The following is a 17871-nucleotide window of genomic DNA, read 5'->3' as shown; positions in this document are numbered from 1 at the left end:
TTTTTTCTTTTTGGGTGAAATTTTAAAAATAAAAAGTTATACATTTTTATAGTGTAACACATGCACAGGGAACTGTCAGAGCATCTACCGGAATGCTGGAGCTTACAGACTCTAAGAAGACTTTTGCAGTGACTGTTAAACAAGGACCTACAGACACTAATTGTTTTTCTCCTGAGTGGCAGAAGACTACAATTCCCAGGGATCCTTGTTCCAGTGAGATGGTAGAAGAAGGGAGGAGGGGGGACTTGGGGGAGGACGCTGAGGAGAAAGTGAAAGAAAAGAGGGAGAGGAGAGAAAACGTGGCTGCTGCTGCTGGTTATGAGAAACAGAGCGGTGTGGATCTTGATTCCCCTAAGTTGCAGAGTGTGGGGGACCCCGTGGAGATACCAGTGTTGCCGGAGAGAGCAAAGATCCAGAGAGTTCTGCCGGCACTCCCATCGGATAAAGGTCTAAATCCTGCAGCCCTCAGCTGGAGTCTAAAGAATCCTCTGATTGTTGGAGACACAGTGAGTGTTCTGCTGAGACTAGTGATTCTATCAGCGCGACTTACAGTGAGTACACTGCAACCGAGACTATTGACAGCAACATTCATTTAAGTGCACCTACGTTTTCTACTTTGCGCGCCAACCTTCCTTTACGTGCTAACATCCGCGGCAACTGGGCCCCAATGGTCAGACTGAGTAAATGCAAAAGAGGGGGAATTGGCCACGTTATATTTGCAGGGTTGGGGTTTAATTAGTCTGTGATGGGTATATGACTTTTATAGAGCACAGTTAATCGCATTGCATGTTTATTCCTGTAAATCCATTTTAATTCTGCTTCATAGCAATAAATCTTTTAAACTGTTTTACTCCTGCTTCCTGAGTGTGTACCGAGCTGTGGCAGGGGTTTCCCGAATCAGCCCCTGGCAGAAGATAACTGTGCTTCTGCAGCCCAGAGACAGAGCTCCAATCAAGATTCGGGTGGAGGCACTGCGTACAGAAGAGGTGAGACCCCCCATAACACCCAGGGTACAGTGGTAGCCATAAAGGGGTGTTACAATAGTTTATTATAACAGAAATGTTCATTATACACAAACACCGACGTCTAACCCCTTCGTGACCAAGCCAATTTTTACAATTCTGACCACTGTCAATTTATGAGGTTATAGTTCTGGAACGCTTCAATGTATCCCGGTGATTCTGAGAATGTTTTTTCATGACATATTGTACTTCATGTTAGTGGTAAAATTTCTTTGATATATCTTGCATTTATTTATGAAAAAAATAAAACTTTGACAAAAATGTTGAAAATTTTCCAATTTTCAAACTTTTAATTTTTGTGCCCTTAAATAAGAGAGACATATTGCACAAAATAGTTAATAAATAACATTTCCCACATGTCTACTTTACATCAGCACAATTTTGGAAACATAACAAAAAAAAAATTAGGATGTTATAATGGTTAAAAGTTGACCAGTGATTTCTCATTTTTCAAACAAAATTTACAAAACAATTTTTTTAGGGACCACATCACATTTGCAGTGACTTTGGGGGTCAATATACTGTAATAGAAAATACCCAAAAGTGACACCGTTAAAAAACTGCACCCCTCAAGGTGCGCAAAACCACATTCAAGAAGTTTATTAACACTTTAACCCTTCAGTTGCTTCACGAGAACTAAAGCAATGTGGAAGGAAAAAATGAACATTTTACATTTTACAAAAAATTTACTTTGTAACCAAACTTTTTTAATTTCACAAGGGTAACAAGAGAAAATGGACCATAAAATTTGTTTTGCAATTTCTCCTGAGTGCGCCAATACCTTGTATGTGGGGGAAAGCCACTGTTTGGGCGCATGACAGTGCTCAGAAAGGAGGGAGCACCATTTGACTTTTTGAATGCAAAATTGGTTAGAATCAATGGTGGCGCCATGTCACGTTTTGAGACCCCCTGATGTACCTAAACAGTGAAAAAACCCCAATTCTAACTCCAACCCTAACACAGCCCTAATCCCAACACACCCCTTACACTAATCCCAACCCTAACCATAACCCTAACCAAAACACAACACCACCCTAACCCCAACACAAACCTAATCCCAACTCTATCCGAATCCTAGCCCCAATTCTAACCCTAGCCCAACCCTAGCCTTAGCTCTAACCCCAACCCTAACTATAACCCCAACCATAACCCTAATGGAAAAAATATATATATTTTTTATTTTATTATTTTTCCCTAAATAAGGGGGTGATAAAGGGGGGTGTGCTTTACTATTTTTTTATTTTGATCACTTTGATAGGGTCTATAACAGTGATCAAAATTAACCAATAGGAAAAATCTCCTATTGTTGCCGGGTGCAGGCCAGCAGATCTCGGTGCGCGCACTGCGCATGTACCCGCCATTTTCTTCCCAGAAGAAGACGCCAAGGGCTCAGGGGCACAGCCGCAGGGATCGTAGCCGAGATCCCGGAGATTTTCCAACGCTGGGTGGCGCTATACATTTATTTCTTGGTGCCACTTTTTAAGTAGCCGCAAGTGCCGCCGTTAAAAGGCATATCGGCAGTTGTTAAGGGGCTAAAGCAACGATACAATTGTGCAAATCTGTGAGAGGTGTTATCGGTAGACTCCAGAGCTGCCCTTGAAATTATGCAGGCTTCAGAGCAGAAATCTCCCAGCATCCCTTGCTTGTTCAGGATTTGCACAGAGATAGTTCTGTAATTTGCATTTTATATATTGCTGTGTTTACATCATCAATGTATAGATGTCTATCCTGTATTACAGAAGATGAGCTGAATTATTAACTGGATATCCAATAACAAGCTTGCTGTTTCCAAAAACAACAAGCAAATAAGAATGAGGAAAGTTAGGCATCATCTGCTGGATTAGCTTGTTTACATTTCCTAAAAAAAGGAGAAAATAAATAATTAGGAGGCACAATCAGTCCATTCATGTTTGTTTATAAAAAGACTAAGGGGTAACGTAGCATTTCAAAGTCAGTGTAAGGAGACTTATTGGCCTGCAGTGCTTCTCGGGGAATATTAACATGCAAGTATCCATTTCAGAGGGAAAGAGGACAAGACTCTAGCGCCAACCTTAGAGTGTAGGGCTTTTTTGCCACTTACTGGAGGAAGCAATCCTAAAAGGCATCATTGACTGTTTCAGGGCCCTGCCACATGACTTATGATAAGAAGCCAAACCAAAGTATGTAACTGGAGCGTCTGTATCTGGTTTGGCTTGTTATGTGGCAGTTCCCAGGTCAGTATTGACTCTTTTGGATTGCAACTTCCAACATATGATGCTGGAGTTCCTACCGTCTTCTGCTCTGAAGAGGACCTTTGCATATTTATAAAAAGTAACACATTTTGGTTGCTTCACAATTTTACACACTGATACGTTGTTGGTAATGTAGCAGAGCTCAGAACCTTCCCTAATAGCTCACACTTGTCTGTTGATTTCCGTGTTACACCAACTTCTTTCTTACCAAGACTCGTTTCCCTCAGTTTATGTCACCGGTCACTTGTTATTCCTCCTTTTCTAACAGGTGGAGAACATACAAAAGACTTTCATTCCATAAATGTGGTTGTTGTTGTTGGCTTAATATTGAATATGGCACTGTCTGGATTTGCATGGGATACTTATCTAGGTCCATATAGTGCTATGTGAATATTGTATGATGATATTGTATGTGATATTTGTTGTATGGTACTATGTGAGAACGATCTATCACAGATCTATATGGCACACTATTACGTGTAACGTGTTATCTGCACGCTGTAAGACATTATCTGGGCGCTGTGCAGCATCAACCAGCAATGTATATGGCCAGAATATAGGAGCTGTGGGATCTATTTACTTAGGGACTGTATAACACTTTATCCAAAATCCCCAAAAAGGGGGTAGGAAAAAAAATAGAGATATAAAGAGGAAGGGAGGAGGACAAACAACAGACTAGGTCCTCAAACCAAAGCTTTTATGTCAGAAATCTGTTGCCCCATACTCCACCTCATACCTTCGAGGATGACATATTTCAGGGTCTTGTTAAATGCTAGTCAAAGCAATGGATATAAGAAGGTGAATACACTCTTGCCCTGTGCATGTAGAAGAGTAGATGTGCATCCTACAGTAAGCACCGGATGTGCATCCTACAATATCCATGGGAGGTGCATCCTACAGTACAGTAGGCACAGGACGTGCATCCTACAGCACGCCCGGAACGGGCATCCTGCAATACGTGCATACTGTCCCATATACTATACCCTGATTAAGTCACATGTTTGGTTAAAACCCAGAGAATCACTGGATCTTAAATCTCTTTTGTCCCACATATAAATAAAAAATTAGTTTTTTGATGATCCTGGAGGCTGGAGAATTGAACTTTGGACAAGTTTGCCCTACTTTACCCCATGCACCGCTGAACGTGTTCCCATGTGAGCGAGACTCTTCTGAAATGAGTTGATGAATTGATGAATGTAGCGATATTTTTTAGGACAACGGGTTGTATTCATTGTAAATCTCAGGTCAATGCAAATTTAATTAGCTGTAATAATGAATTTTAATGTTTACCTCTTACTCTTATAACAGAAGTAGCAGAATTTAATGAAGAAACCCAAATTATCCAAAGCAGCCAATCCAGTTTCGACACAAGAGAAAAAGAAAATCACTTTGTCGCAGGATAAAAGATCTTCTATCCGAGAAAGATAGTAAGAAACTGCAAAAACACATTGAAGGTTATAATGTAGTCAGAGTCTATAATACAGTTTTGCACTCAGCAAATATTCTGATAACACAACATCAAGAATAGAAAGTGAACCTAACAATATTGCAGTTAAAGGGAATGTGTCAGCAGGATTTCATCCCCCACCTATTGATATGTGCATGCCACTCAAAGACAAATCCAGAAATACCTGTACATGTCCTTTCCTCTTTCATTGAGAAATAAGCATTTGAATTGATATGTAAATGAGACTGAAGGGCTATGGTAAATGTGAAGCTTCTGTCACTCCAGGTCTATTCTTTGCCCAGCACCAGCTCCTCCTTCTTGACTGACAGCCTCTATGCTGTTTGACTTCAGGCAAAGGAGCCTTCAGTCAAGTAGGAAGATGCAGCGCTGGAGGGAGGAGTAGAGCTGGAGTGACAGAGGCTTCAGATCTACCATAGTCCTTTAGTCTCATTTACATATCATTGCATATTATTGCTGAACTTATCTTTGAAGATCTGCATGTGTAGATAATTAGTTTGAGGATGAAATCCTGGTATAGTGTAAAGCTCCTTGAAGAGTGGGAATTTATTGGCACAACTCAAAATTGTGGAAAAATGTATCAACATTTGACATTTTCCTGCCAATCCCGACCAGCTCACCTATTCTTTAGAGAACTCAGTAGTTCCCTGGAGGAAAAAGGGTAAGTTGAAGCTTGTCACACAAACTCATCATAATTTATTTTACAAAAGTGGCAAAAAAAAGGCCCTGGATGGAATAACATTGCTGACGAAAGTGCACGGTTCTTAATGAATTTGACGTATCTTGCTCCAGTGCGCAGATTATTAAGAATGGCATCGAAAATGCCTCTAATCATGAATAAGGGGCCACAGTCTGTGGACAACTGTCACTAGATGAACCACATTATCAACTAAATCAGCGCTTGGTAGTATATATTCGTAACAATGATGTGATCTACAAGTTCAATCTGAAAAGATTTAAAGCTCCGCCCATATAGTTAAGCCACATCCATTCATTCGACACTTAAGGCTCCACCCCCTATAGCAGAGCCCCACCCATGCACTGTAAGCTTCCCAGTGCTATAGACCGCCTAGTGGACTGGGCTGGGAAGAGCATCTACAGCCTGTTCCTTCTGTAAATGTTATTGTGAAGTGCCCCGTCCTCCCCACGGGCCCCTGTGTACATTCTCTGCATAAGGTACTGTATATACCCGCTCCCGAGTAGTAACATTGCAGTGCAGTACTAGCGGATAGGACGTACCTGTGATGACCATACATGTAGAACTCACTAAGAAGCAGAGGGCAAACCACTTTATCAGAACTGAGCTCTTTTTCGCGTGTATGTAAAATATCACGGATTGGACCAGCAGACACGCCGACTGAACGATTAAAAGATTCGGTAGATGAGGTAGATTAGGACAATTGTGTAAATTCACAAATCCTGCAAAAAAAAGCAAAAAACTTGTCTTTAAAGAGAGTCTGTTAGAGAACTTCTCGACAGCCTCCGTCTTTCAGTCATAGAGGTGTGCATGAAGCAACATCGGTCACCGGTCAGATCACAGCAAGGGTGGAGCAGCTGTAAGCATGACCTGGCACTTTGACAGCTTGTTCTGTACAGATGTGCTGCAGAGTGAGCTGTCAATTAAAGTTCTAGGGGCGTGGTCACAGCCGATCCTCGCTGTGTATTGACTGGTCACTGAAGCAGATTCGTGCACATCTCTATGACTGAAAGCGGCCGGCTCCCGGGATGAATATATGTCATTTTTCTCTATAACTGCATTGTATCTTTAAAAATAGGATGTCAGACAAATGATGCATATGCTCCGACATTTTCCGATATATATATATATATATATATATTTGGACCATGTAAAAAAAATGGTTATCTGCAAAGCCTAATTAAATATTGGTCCAAGTGCCATTCTTGTGATAATAGTTTTTTACACATAAGGAAAATATGGTTGCGCAAACATAGGGCGACACTGAGCTCACATGAAGCAAAAATATAGTGGATTTCAGAGGGTGGAATCTGCTCCTTCCTTGCGATGATATCTGCAGAGGTAAATACTGCTGTGGTCTGCAGCAAAAATGTTATGTGGGAACATGACCTTAGCCCCTTCCCAGTGTGAGGCAGTGATGGGAGTCATGTACGAGGGTCATTACGTGTTCCCCAGGATGTGCCTGGAGACATACTGAACCTGCTGGAGGGCGTTGTAATCACAGCCATGGCTATCAATACAGTGCAAATAAAAGTAAATGTGGACCGGGTCAAACTAGTTGGCCAAGTCAGATTAAGAAAACCTGATATGGGCTTATATTGTTGGAAAGATCTGTAGGAAGGTAATGGGATGGATCTTTCACTAGCACTCATTGTCAGAGGCAGCTTATGCTGCATGGCTGCAGGTTATTGTTGGTTATTATTGAAGGAGGCGTTTGGTGAATTTATCTGTGACTGTTGATTGGTTTTCAGTGTGATAATTCCCTTTCCTTCTCTTACTTTGGTTTAATCCCATCCTCCACTTCCCTGTGCATTCCTTTGTTGTTTGTGTGAGTATATTTGTATATTTGGTATTTCTCGTTGTCCCAGTTCACATTACCTTGTTAGTCTGGTTGGTGTATTATGGTACACTACTACTCACTTCTTCCCTGGGTTGGAGAAAGGTATAGACTGAGGATGGATTCAGGAGCTAAGGCAAGGTACGTGGCCCCATACCTTGCCATCTGCACCATCAGAAGCAACCCAGGGAGCAGGGCGAGCTAGGGTGCCCCTAGTGTTAGGGACAGGGAAGGAGCCCCTGGTCCCGGTGACACCTGAAAACAGTCGTGACAAGCGTTCCTTGGCATTACTGGGTATTACTGATGATTTATACTTAATTTTGCCGGAAGATCGTCTCCATTGACCAGTTTCTTTAATGGAATAAAATCGATCATAGTTTGATGGAACTCTCAGGCGGAGGAAGGATTCCAGTCCATGAAGTTGACGTTGTGTGAACAGCTGATCGTCACCAGCGCCGATTTTAGGAACATTTTTAATGTGCAAACATATGCCTCTGAATTAGGAGGATGGAGAAGAACATCCAGTCACCTACTTGAGTTGGAAATTTACCCCGGCAGAGAAAAATTATAGCATAGTGGAGAAGAAGTGCTTGGCCAATATGTCGGCAATGGAGTGGCTATGATATTACTTGTTGGGGTGATATTTTTGTCTGGTAACAGACCATTCACTCCTGGTCTGGATGAGAAATGCTCGGGTCACTAGATGGTTTTTGTTCTTACAAAACTTTAGTTTCATGGTGGAACATTGAGCTGGAAAAATGAAGGGAAATGCAGATGTCATGTCATGGGCACCCTGTATGGTAACAGATTTCCTGTTCGCCAGATGCTCCCGTATGCTTCCAAACTCCTTGAACAGCATGTCGATGCTCAACATTCCTCCCACCTCTCATCTAACGCCCTCCTTGACATCCTCCAATCTGGCTTCCGCCCCCACCACTCCACTGAAACTGCCTTGACCAAAATTACTAATGACTCACAGCCAAAACTAACAGATAGTTCTCCATCCTCCTCCTTCTCGACCTGTCCTCTGCCTTCGACACAGTCGACAACTGCCTACTGCTACAGATTCTTTCTTTCCTTGGCATCAAAGACCTTGCCCTGTCCTGGATTGCCTCATACCTTTCTGACCGCACATTTAGTGTTTCTCACTCCCACACTACCTCCTCATCCCGCCCTCTGTTTTAGTCCCCCAAGGCTCTGTCCTGGGGCCCCTACTTTTTTCATCTGTACCCTTGGCCTAGGACAACTCACAAAGTCCCATGGCTTCCAGTACCACCTGTATGCGGACGACACTCAGATCTACCTCTCGGCCCATATGTCACCTCTCTGCTCTCCAGAATCCCAGCATGTCTATCAGCCATATCCTCCTTTTTCACGTCTCGTTTTCTAAAACTCAATGTAGACAAAACTGAACTCATCATCTTTCCTCCATCTCACGTATCTTATATACCCGATCTATCTATTATGGTAAACGGCCCTGCCCTGTCCTTCAAACCACACGTCCAAACTCTTGCCACCTCCTTTCGCCTCCAACACAAAAATATTTCCAGAATCTGTCCCTTCCTCAGCCCTCAATCGACTAAAACTCTTGTACATGCCCTCATCATCTCCCACCTTGACTACTGCAACGCTCTCCTCTGTGGCCTCCCTGCTAACTCTCTTGCACCACTCCAGTCTGGCCTCAACTCTGCTGCCCGACTAATCCACCTCTCTCCTCGCTACTCCCCTGTCTTTCCCCTCTGAAAATCCCTCCACTGGCTCCTAATTCCCCAATGAATCCAGTTTAAACTACTAACACTGACCTACAATGCCATCCACAACCTGTCTCCTCCCTATGTCTCTAAACTAATCTCCCAATATCTTCCCTGACATAATCTTCGATCCTCCCAAGACTTCCTACTCTCCACACTTATTCGTTCCTCACACAACCGCCTCCAAGATTTCTCCCGAATATCCCCCATCCTCTGGAACTCCATGCCTCAACACGTCCGGTTATCAACCACCCTCGGATTCTTCAAATGGAACCTGAAAACCCATCTCTTCAGGAAAGCTTACAGCCTGCAATAACCATTCTGCCGCCTCACCACCACCTCACTACCACCAGAGCTGCTGCACCCCCGACCTTCTGTCTCTTCCCCACTATCCCGTAGAATGTAAGTCCGCAAGGACAGGGTCCTCTCTCCTCTGTACCAGTCTGTCATTGTAAACTTGCTTACTGTTAACGGTTGTGATGGTGTGATATGCTATGTGGATATCATTTTGTGTATATTTTTATTTCACTGATTTTCATAGTGTTTTTCTTGTTCCCTTGTATCATTCCGTGTATTCCCCATATTGTCTAGAGTCTCAATTACCTTCCAAAAGTCTGATAATTGAATTAGCTCACTTAAGGTACTGTCACACTTAACGATGCAACAGCGATCCCGACCAGCGATATGACGCGGTCAGGATCGCTGGTGCATCGCTAAGTGATCGCTAGTGAGCTGCCACACAGGCAGATCTCACCAGTGACATAGCAGCGGTCGGGGTCGCTACTTACCTGTCAGACGAGGTGATCCTGATGTCCTCCCACCCGCATCCACGCATCGCTCGACGGTGCTACAGGAAGCCCAGCAGGAAGCTGACGACAAGAAACGGTCCAGGACGTTCTCGCGCGATCAGCGATAACCAGCGGAGGAGCTGGTCGGAGGTAAGTATCACACATAGTGATATCGCTAGCAATATCGCTGCTACGTCACAAAAACCAGTGACGTTATAGCAATATAGCGATATTGCTAGCGATATCGCTTAGTGTGACAGGCCCTTTACTGTCTGCAGCCTGACTGTATCTATGTCTCTTGATGACCCCCTGTAGTGTCTTAATCCCTCAGGCACCCTTGTCTGGTCTGGGAGGCCTGAAAACCACCCCAACCTGTCTGGCTACTCCTGGACATAGGGAGGGGGCTGGGAAGGACAGGAGGGGGGAAGTCAGTTCCTGTGTGGTGAGCATCGTGTGAACCCAGCACGTCAGAGAGAAAGGGAAGCGTATGGATTTTATCCTCTGGCTGCTTGATTTTTGGACTCTCATCTCCCTGGACATTTTATCCTGTTACTGAACTGCATCCATGTTCTGGACTATTGTATCTTAGTGTGGTGGATTGGTTATGGACCTTCTAATTTTGCCTATAATAAAGGTCTTGGGATTGTTCACACTTCCCTCGCTCTGTTGATTGTGTGATACTGGAGAAGGACCCCGTGACAACGATATCTATAACTTTGTATGTAACCCCCTTTCTCATGTACAGCACCCATGGAATTATTGGTGCTATATAAATAAATAATAATAATGTTTTCAGCCCCTCATGTTTCACTTGGATATGACATAAGGTGCAGTCCCCGGAAATAGCCGCTAGGCAATATACAGTACAATGCTACATCGTTTTAAGGATACTTTCAGATTTGCGTTACCAGGCGCAGCGCTCGGCCGCCGCTAAGCTCTTCCCCAGGCCACGCCCCTCTGGTCAGCTCCTCCTATGGTCGCATGATGCTGCATGCGATCAGCGTACCCTATATTTCGCGCTGGGTACGCTGGCCGTGCACTGGTATGTTTTTGCCAGTGCATGCGCCCTTTTTGCGCTGCGCCGAGCGCACAAAAATGCAACAAATTGTGTTTGGTGCTCATCGGCGCAGCGCAAAAAGGGCACATGCGCCGGCAAAAACATACCAGCACATGGCCAGGGTTCCCAACACTAAATATAGGGTACGCTGATCGCATGCTGATCTAAGGGGGCGTGGCCGGGGGCGGAGGTTAGCGGCGGCCGAGCGCTGCGCCTGGTAACGCAAATCTGAAAGTAGCCTTACTCCGTGCATTGTTTATATGCTGCAGAATTTACAAACTGGAAGGAAATACAATATACAGTGAGGATAATAAGTATCTGATACATTGCCAATTTTGCAAGTTTTTTCACCTACAAAGAATTGAGACAGAGACACATAGCTAGGGTTACAGCTTAGAGGGGGGCGAAAAATCTGAGTCGGCCCCTAACCAGGCAATCCTGGCTACAGCTACGTGGTGAACCCTAATTGTGAGTAAAGGAGAACATCAGCAGATGACCTCGTTGTGATTGAAAATAAATCTATATACAAAAACGAACACTGATATTACTATATGGAGACCATTTAGTGGTAGATACCAGTCCTGCAGACCATATAAGAGATCACAGTACAGTTATAGATGGTGATGTACAGCTAATGTAAGGCACGGGATTCTGGGGCCAGAACTGACGCTGATGGGAAGGGGTAGTATTACAATGAGGACAGGAGCCAGGGATTTCTTCCATGCACCGCACCCCCCAGATCTTGGAAAAAATCTCTATATATAAATCTGAATGTGTGTGTGTATCACCAACCAATCACGAAGCAGCAGAGTGGGAAGCGGTTGGAGAGCGGGGCTGAGGACGAATACAACAGGACAGTGCATGGAGAGCGGGGCTGTGAGGAAGACAGTCTTCAGGAAAGGGGCCGAATAGTGTCGGCACCCTCCCAGCCCTGTCCCGGCTCAGTCGGTGCTCCCCGTCACCAACTGCGCTATACCCCCTATCCCCTGCAGCTTCCCGGCCTAAATTTAGTCCCCAGCTTCTACTGCGGCCAACTACAGCGCTAGGTCACGCCCCCCGCAGGCCTCCCAATCACACGCGCTGCAGCTCCGCTCTAGCTCCACCCACTCCGGCCGACCGTGCTAGGCCACGCCCCTGCAGGCCACCCAATCCAGCCGAACGAACAATCTGCGCACATCTTCCCTCTTAAAGGGATCATTGGTATGGAAGTCAGGGCAATTGCCTTCAAATGCTCTGGTACTGACCCCAGGCCTCTATTAAAGGGATCCCCGGTATGGAACTTAGGACTGTTCCACTCAGTGCTGTTGTTCTGACCCCAGGGCCTCTTAAAGGGATCATTGGTATGGAAGTTAGGGTAAATCCCTCAGAGCTCTGATTCTCACCCCAGGCTTCTATTAAAGGGATCATTGGTATTTAAGTCAGGGCAAATCTACTCAACGCTCTGGTTCTAACGACAGGCTGCCGGGATGATGTGGGATATTAGGGGTAGTAGTCTGGTGGCTCTGGCTGCCGGGATGATGTGGGATATTAGTGGTAGTAGTCCGGTGGCTCTGGCTGCCGGGATGATGTGGGATATTAGGGGTAGTAGTCTGGTGGCTCTGGCTGCCGGGATGATGTGGGATATTAGTGGTAGTAGTCCGGTGGCTCTGGCTGCCGGGATGATGTGGGATATTAGGGGTAGTAGTCTGGTGGCTCTGGCTGACGGGATGATGTGGGATATTAGGGGTAGTAGTCCGGTGGCTCTGGCTGATGGGATGATGTGGGATATTAGGGGTAGTAGTCCGGTGGCTCTGGCTGCCGGGATGATGTGGGATATTAGGGGTAGTAGTCCGGTGGCTCTGGCTGACGAGATGATGTGGGATATTAGTGGTAGTAGTCCGGTGGCTCTGGCTGATGGGATGATGTGGGATATTAGTGGTAGTAGTCCGGTGGCTCTGGCTGACGGGATGATGTGGGATATTAGGGGGAGTAGTCCGGTGGCTCTGGCTGACAGGATGATGTGGGATATTAGGGGTAGTAGTCCGGTGGCTCTGGTTGACGGGATGATGTGGGATATTAGTGGTAGTAGTCCGGTAGCTCTGGCTGACGGGATGATATGGGATATTAGGGGTAGTAGTCCAGTGGCTCTGGCTGACTGGATGATGTCTGATATTAGGGGTAGTAGTCCGGTGGCTCTGGCTGACGGGATGATGTGGGATATTAGGGGTAGTAGTCCGGTGGCTCTGGCTGACGGGATGATGTGGGATATTAGGGGTAGTAGTCCGGTGGCTCTGGCTGACGGGATGATGTGGGATATTAGGGGTAGTAGTCCGGTGGCTCTGGCTGACGGGATGATGTGGGATATTAGGGGTAGTAGTCCAGTGGCTCTGGCTGAAGGGATGATGTGGAATATTAGGGGTAGTAGTCTGGTGGCTCTGACTGACTGGATGATGTCTGATATTAGGGGTAGTAGTCTGGTGGCTTTGACGGGATGATGTGGGATATTAGTTGTAGTAGTCCGGTGGCTCTGGCTGTGACGGGATGATGTGGGATATTAGGGGTAGTAGTCCGGTGGCTTTGACGGGATGATGTGGGATATTAGGGGTAGTAGTCCGGTGGCTCTGGCTGACGGGATGATGTCTGATATTAGGGGTAGTAGTCCGGTAGCTCTGGGTGACGGGATGATGTGGGATATTAGGGGTAGTAGTCCGGTAGCTCTGGCTGACGGGATGATGTGGGATATTAGGGGTAGTAGTCCGGTGGCTCTGGCTGACGGGATGATGTGGGATATTAGGGGTAGTAGTCCGGTGGCTCTGGCTGACGGGATGATGTGGGATATTAGGGGTAGTAGTCCGGTGGCTCTGGCTGACGGGATGATGTCTGATATTAGGGGTAGTAGTCCGGTAGCTCTGGGTGACGGGATGATGTGGGATATTAGGGGTAGTAGTCCGGGAGCTCTGGCTGACAGGATGATGTGGGATATTAGGGGTAGTAGTCCGGTGGCTCTGGCTGATGGGATGATGTGGGATATTAGGGGTAGTAGTCCGGTGGCTCTGGCTGATGGGATGATGTGGGATATTAGGGGTAGTAGTCCGGTAGCTCTGGGTGACGGGATGATGTGGGATATTAGGGGTAGTAGTCCGGTGGCTCTGGCTGATGGGATGATGTGGGATATTAGGGGTAGTAGTCCGGTAGCTCTGGCTGACGGGATGATGTGGGATATTAGGGGTAGTAGTCCGGTGGCTCTGGCTGACGGGATGATGTGGGATATTAGGGGTAGTAGTCCGGTGGCTCTGGCTGATGGGATGATGTGGGATATTAGGGGTAGTAGTCCGGTGGCTCTGGCTGATGGGATGATGTGGGATATTAGGGGTAGTAGTCCGGTAGCTCTGGGTGACGGGATGATGTGGGATATTAGGGGTAGTAGTCCAGTAGCTCTGGCTGACGGGATGATGTGGGATATTAGGGGTAGTAGTCCGGTGGCTCTGGCTGACGGGATGATGTGGGATATTAGGGGTAGTAGTCCGGTGGCTCTGGCTGACGGGATGATGTGGGATATTAGGGGTAGTAGTCCGGTGGCTCTGGCTGACGGGATGATGTGGGATATTAGGGGTAGTAGTCCGGTGGCTCTGGCTGACGGGATGATGTGGGATATTAGTGGTAGTAGTCCGGTGACTCTGGCTGACGGGATGATGTGGGATATTAGGGGTAGTAGTCCGGTGGCTCTGGCTGACGGGATGATGTGGGATATTAGTGGTAGTAGTCCAGTGGCTCTGGCTGACGGGATGATGTGGGATATTAGGGGTAGTAGTTCGGTGGCTCTGGTTGACGGGATGATGTGGGATATTAGGGGTAGTAGTCCGGTGGCTCTGGCTGACGGGATGATGTGGGATATTAGGGGTAGAAGTCCGGTGGCTCTGGCTGACGGGATGATGTGGGATATTAGGGGTAGTAGTCCGGTAGCTCTGGGTGACGGGATGATGTGGGATATTAGGGGTAGTAGTCCGGTAGCTCTGGCTGACGGGATGATGTGGGATATTAGGGGTAGTAGTCCGGTGGCTCTGGCTGACGGGATGATGTGGGATATTAGGGGTAGTAGTCCGGTGGCTCTGGCTGACGGGATGATGTGGGATATTAGTGGTAGTAGTCCGGTGGCTCTGGCTGACGGGATGATGTGGGATATTAGGGGTAGTAGTCCGGTAGCTCTGGCTGACGGGATGATGTGGGATATTAGGGGTAGTAGTCCGGTGGCTCTGGCTGACGGGATGATGTGGGATATTAGGGGTAGTAGTCCGGTGGCTCTGGCTGACGGGATGATGTGGGATATTAGGGGTAGTAGTCCGGTGGCTCTGGCTGATGGGATGATGTGGGATATTAGGGGTAGTAGTCCGGTGGCTCTGGCTGACGGGATGATGTGGGATATTAGTGGTAGTAGTCCGGTGGCTCTGGCTGATGGGATGATGTGGGATATTAGGGGTAGTAGTCCGGTGGCTCTGGCTGATGGGATGATGTGGGATATTACAGTGATTGTGGCTATGCAGAGTGGGCGGGGCTCTACACTCAGTTTTTTATATAGATATAATCATTATAATTTGTTCTACCTAACCGTAGTTAGTTACTATGCCCGGGCAGCGCCGGGCTCTTCAGCTAGTAGATATATTAAAGATAGAATATAACATTTATCAGTAAAAAGACCGTTAACATGATGCCGACAGGTAGGATGAGTGTAACATTTCTATTACCTGTTTGCCCATATGATTAGGTCATACACGTCCTGGAGGATGACAGATTCCCATTCAATGTGATGCAGCTCTTGGTTAGTATATGGGGGCTTGTTATACTAATACTCGTAAATGACCCAGCTGGTAAGTATCAAAAGCCCCCAACCTCCCCATCCCTGACAGCAACTATTACATGTAATAGAGTGCATATCATCTCCTAATAAGACAATATAATAATTATCCCCACCAGTGCCCTGTCGCCCCTCACCTACCTCAGCCCTCACAATACCCCATCCTCTCACATTCACCCCCCGTGCCCTGCCCCACATCAGCCCACACAATACCCCTGTAAGGAGATAGACGGGACCATGGGTACCTGCATGCCGGGTCCGGAACTAGAAGGGCTGCATCCTCTGTGTCCAGGAGGAAGGCTTAGGGAGGCAGAGCTTCCCCTGCAGTCTGGGGGAAGCTTGAGGTAAATGGAGCTTCCTGGAGTGACAGGAAGGGAGCTGAAAAGAGCGTGCGGCATCGGCAGGATAAGAAGGAAAAGTGCGCAAAGCTGCGGAGCCTGGTGCCAGCAGACTGGAGTGCACAGGGCTGCACTGAGAGCAGCCGGGAGAACGGTGAGTGGTGCACCCTGCCTTCCCCCTAAGAGAGTTCCGGGGCAGTGACAGGCAGTGCTGCACCCGATGAGAGAGACAGAGACAGAGACCGCTGTGCAGAGAGTGCAGAGCCATGTGAAGCCAAGCCAGAGAGTGCAGAGCCGTGTGAAGCCGAGCCATAGAGTGCAGAGCCATGTGAAGCCGAGCCATAGAGTGCAGAGCCGTGTGAAGCCGAGCCATAGAGTGCAGAGCCGTGTGAAGCCGAGCCATAGAGTGCAGAGCCGTGTGAAGCCAAGCCAGAGAGTGCAGAGCCGTGTGAAGCTGAGCCAGAGAGTGCAGAGCCGTGTGAAGCCGAGCCATAGAGTGCAGAGCCGTGTGAAGCTGAGCCATAGAGTGCAGAGCCATGTGAAGCCGAGCCATAGAGTGCAGAGCCGTGTGAAGCCGAGCCATAGAGTGCAGAGCCGTGTGAAGCCGAGCCAGAGAGTGCAGAGCCGTGTGAAGCTGAGCCAGAGAGTGCAGAGCCGTGTGAAGCCGAGCCATAGAGTGCAGAGCCATGTGAAGCTGAGCCAGAGAGTGCAGAGCCGTGTGAAGCCGAGCCATAGAGTGCAGAGCCGTGTGAAGCTGAGCCAGAGACTGCAGAGCCATGTAAAGCCGAGCCAAACAGTGCGGAGCCATGCAGGGCCATGCACACGGAGCAGTGCCACGCGGACTAGCGGCCACCGTCTCCCGCCGCCATCAGTGGGGACAAATGAGAGCGGTACGTACAGTGTGTGACTGCCAGAGAACCGGGTTCTGTGCCCTACGTGACCGTGGGTACTGCATACGTGCTGCACAAGAGAGACCGTACACCAGACTGACACTTGCGCCCTGACTGGGTCAGTATAGTTGCCCTGACATTTTTGACCGTACTTTACTAGTGGAAATAGTTGAGGAGCCACGTTGGGCTCATACAGGACTGTGGCCCATGCCTTTAATTAGTCACGTTAATATGTGGACAAGGGGCAGTGGAAGGTGCTGGGGACCGATCACTGTCACCAGAAGAAGGACCAACGTCTACAGCGACCTCCAGGAGGAGGCACAGTTCCCGCCATAGTCGGCGCTATTGAGTACGCAGCAGAAGCTGCAGAGTAAGGACTTCCTAATATACCGCTTATGCAAATTATCGTATATTTGTACCGTTATTATTGTACTGTTCTTTTAATACCATTTATTTCTTTTATCTCCCTGCATGGAGTAATTTCCCCGGTAAATAAACCTGTTAACCCCTGCTCTGCCTGGGTCCCATCACTGCATCCTGCGTTCCTGCTCACAACCTTACACCCCATCCTCTCACATTCACCCCTCGTGCCCTGTCCCTCCCCCACTTCAGCCCCCACAATACCCCATCCTCTCACATTAACTCCCCAGTGCCCTAGCCCCCACAATACCCCCATCCTCTAATATTCAGCCCCCAGTGCTCTGTTCCCCTTCCCCTACTTATCCCCCCATCCCACTTCAGCCCCCACAATACCCCCATCCTCTCACATTAACCTCACAGTGCCCTAGCCCCCACAATACCCCCATCCTCTCACATTCACTCACCAGTGTCCTGTCCCCCTCCTCCACTTCAGCCCCTACAAAATCCCCATCCCCTCACATTAACCCCCAGTAACCATGACATGCCTTCATTATTAATGAATCTAATAAATTCTATCCCCACTTACGGATGAAGTTTGCAGGCA

The 17871-nt window shown here is 47.4% G+C and overlaps 1 long non-coding RNA gene across 1 annotated transcript; it reads right to left on the bottom strand.

Moving 5' to 3' along the window:
• Window positions 1–1316: 1316 nt before the first annotated feature.
• Window positions 1317–16173, bottom strand: LOC141074861 (uncharacterized). The gene is made up of 4 exons (XR_012227227.1): window positions 15925–16173; window positions 5958–6137; window positions 4544–4688; window positions 1317–2880 (listed from the first exon to the last, which is right to left on the bottom strand). It is a non-coding gene; the product is annotated as an uncharacterized lncRNA (long non-coding RNA).
• Window positions 16174–17871: the final 1698 nt, after the last annotated feature.

The sequence above is a fragment of the Dendrobates tinctorius genome, unplaced genomic scaffold (genome assembly GCF_039654945.1).
Source record: "Dendrobates tinctorius isolate UK_male_01 unplaced genomic scaffold, ASM3965494v1 ptg000341l, whole genome shotgun sequence".
In the NCBI taxonomy this organism is placed as follows: Eukaryota; Metazoa; Chordata; class Amphibia; order Anura; family Dendrobatidae; genus Dendrobates; species Dendrobates tinctorius.
This window is presented reverse-complemented; position numbering and strand designations above follow the sequence as displayed.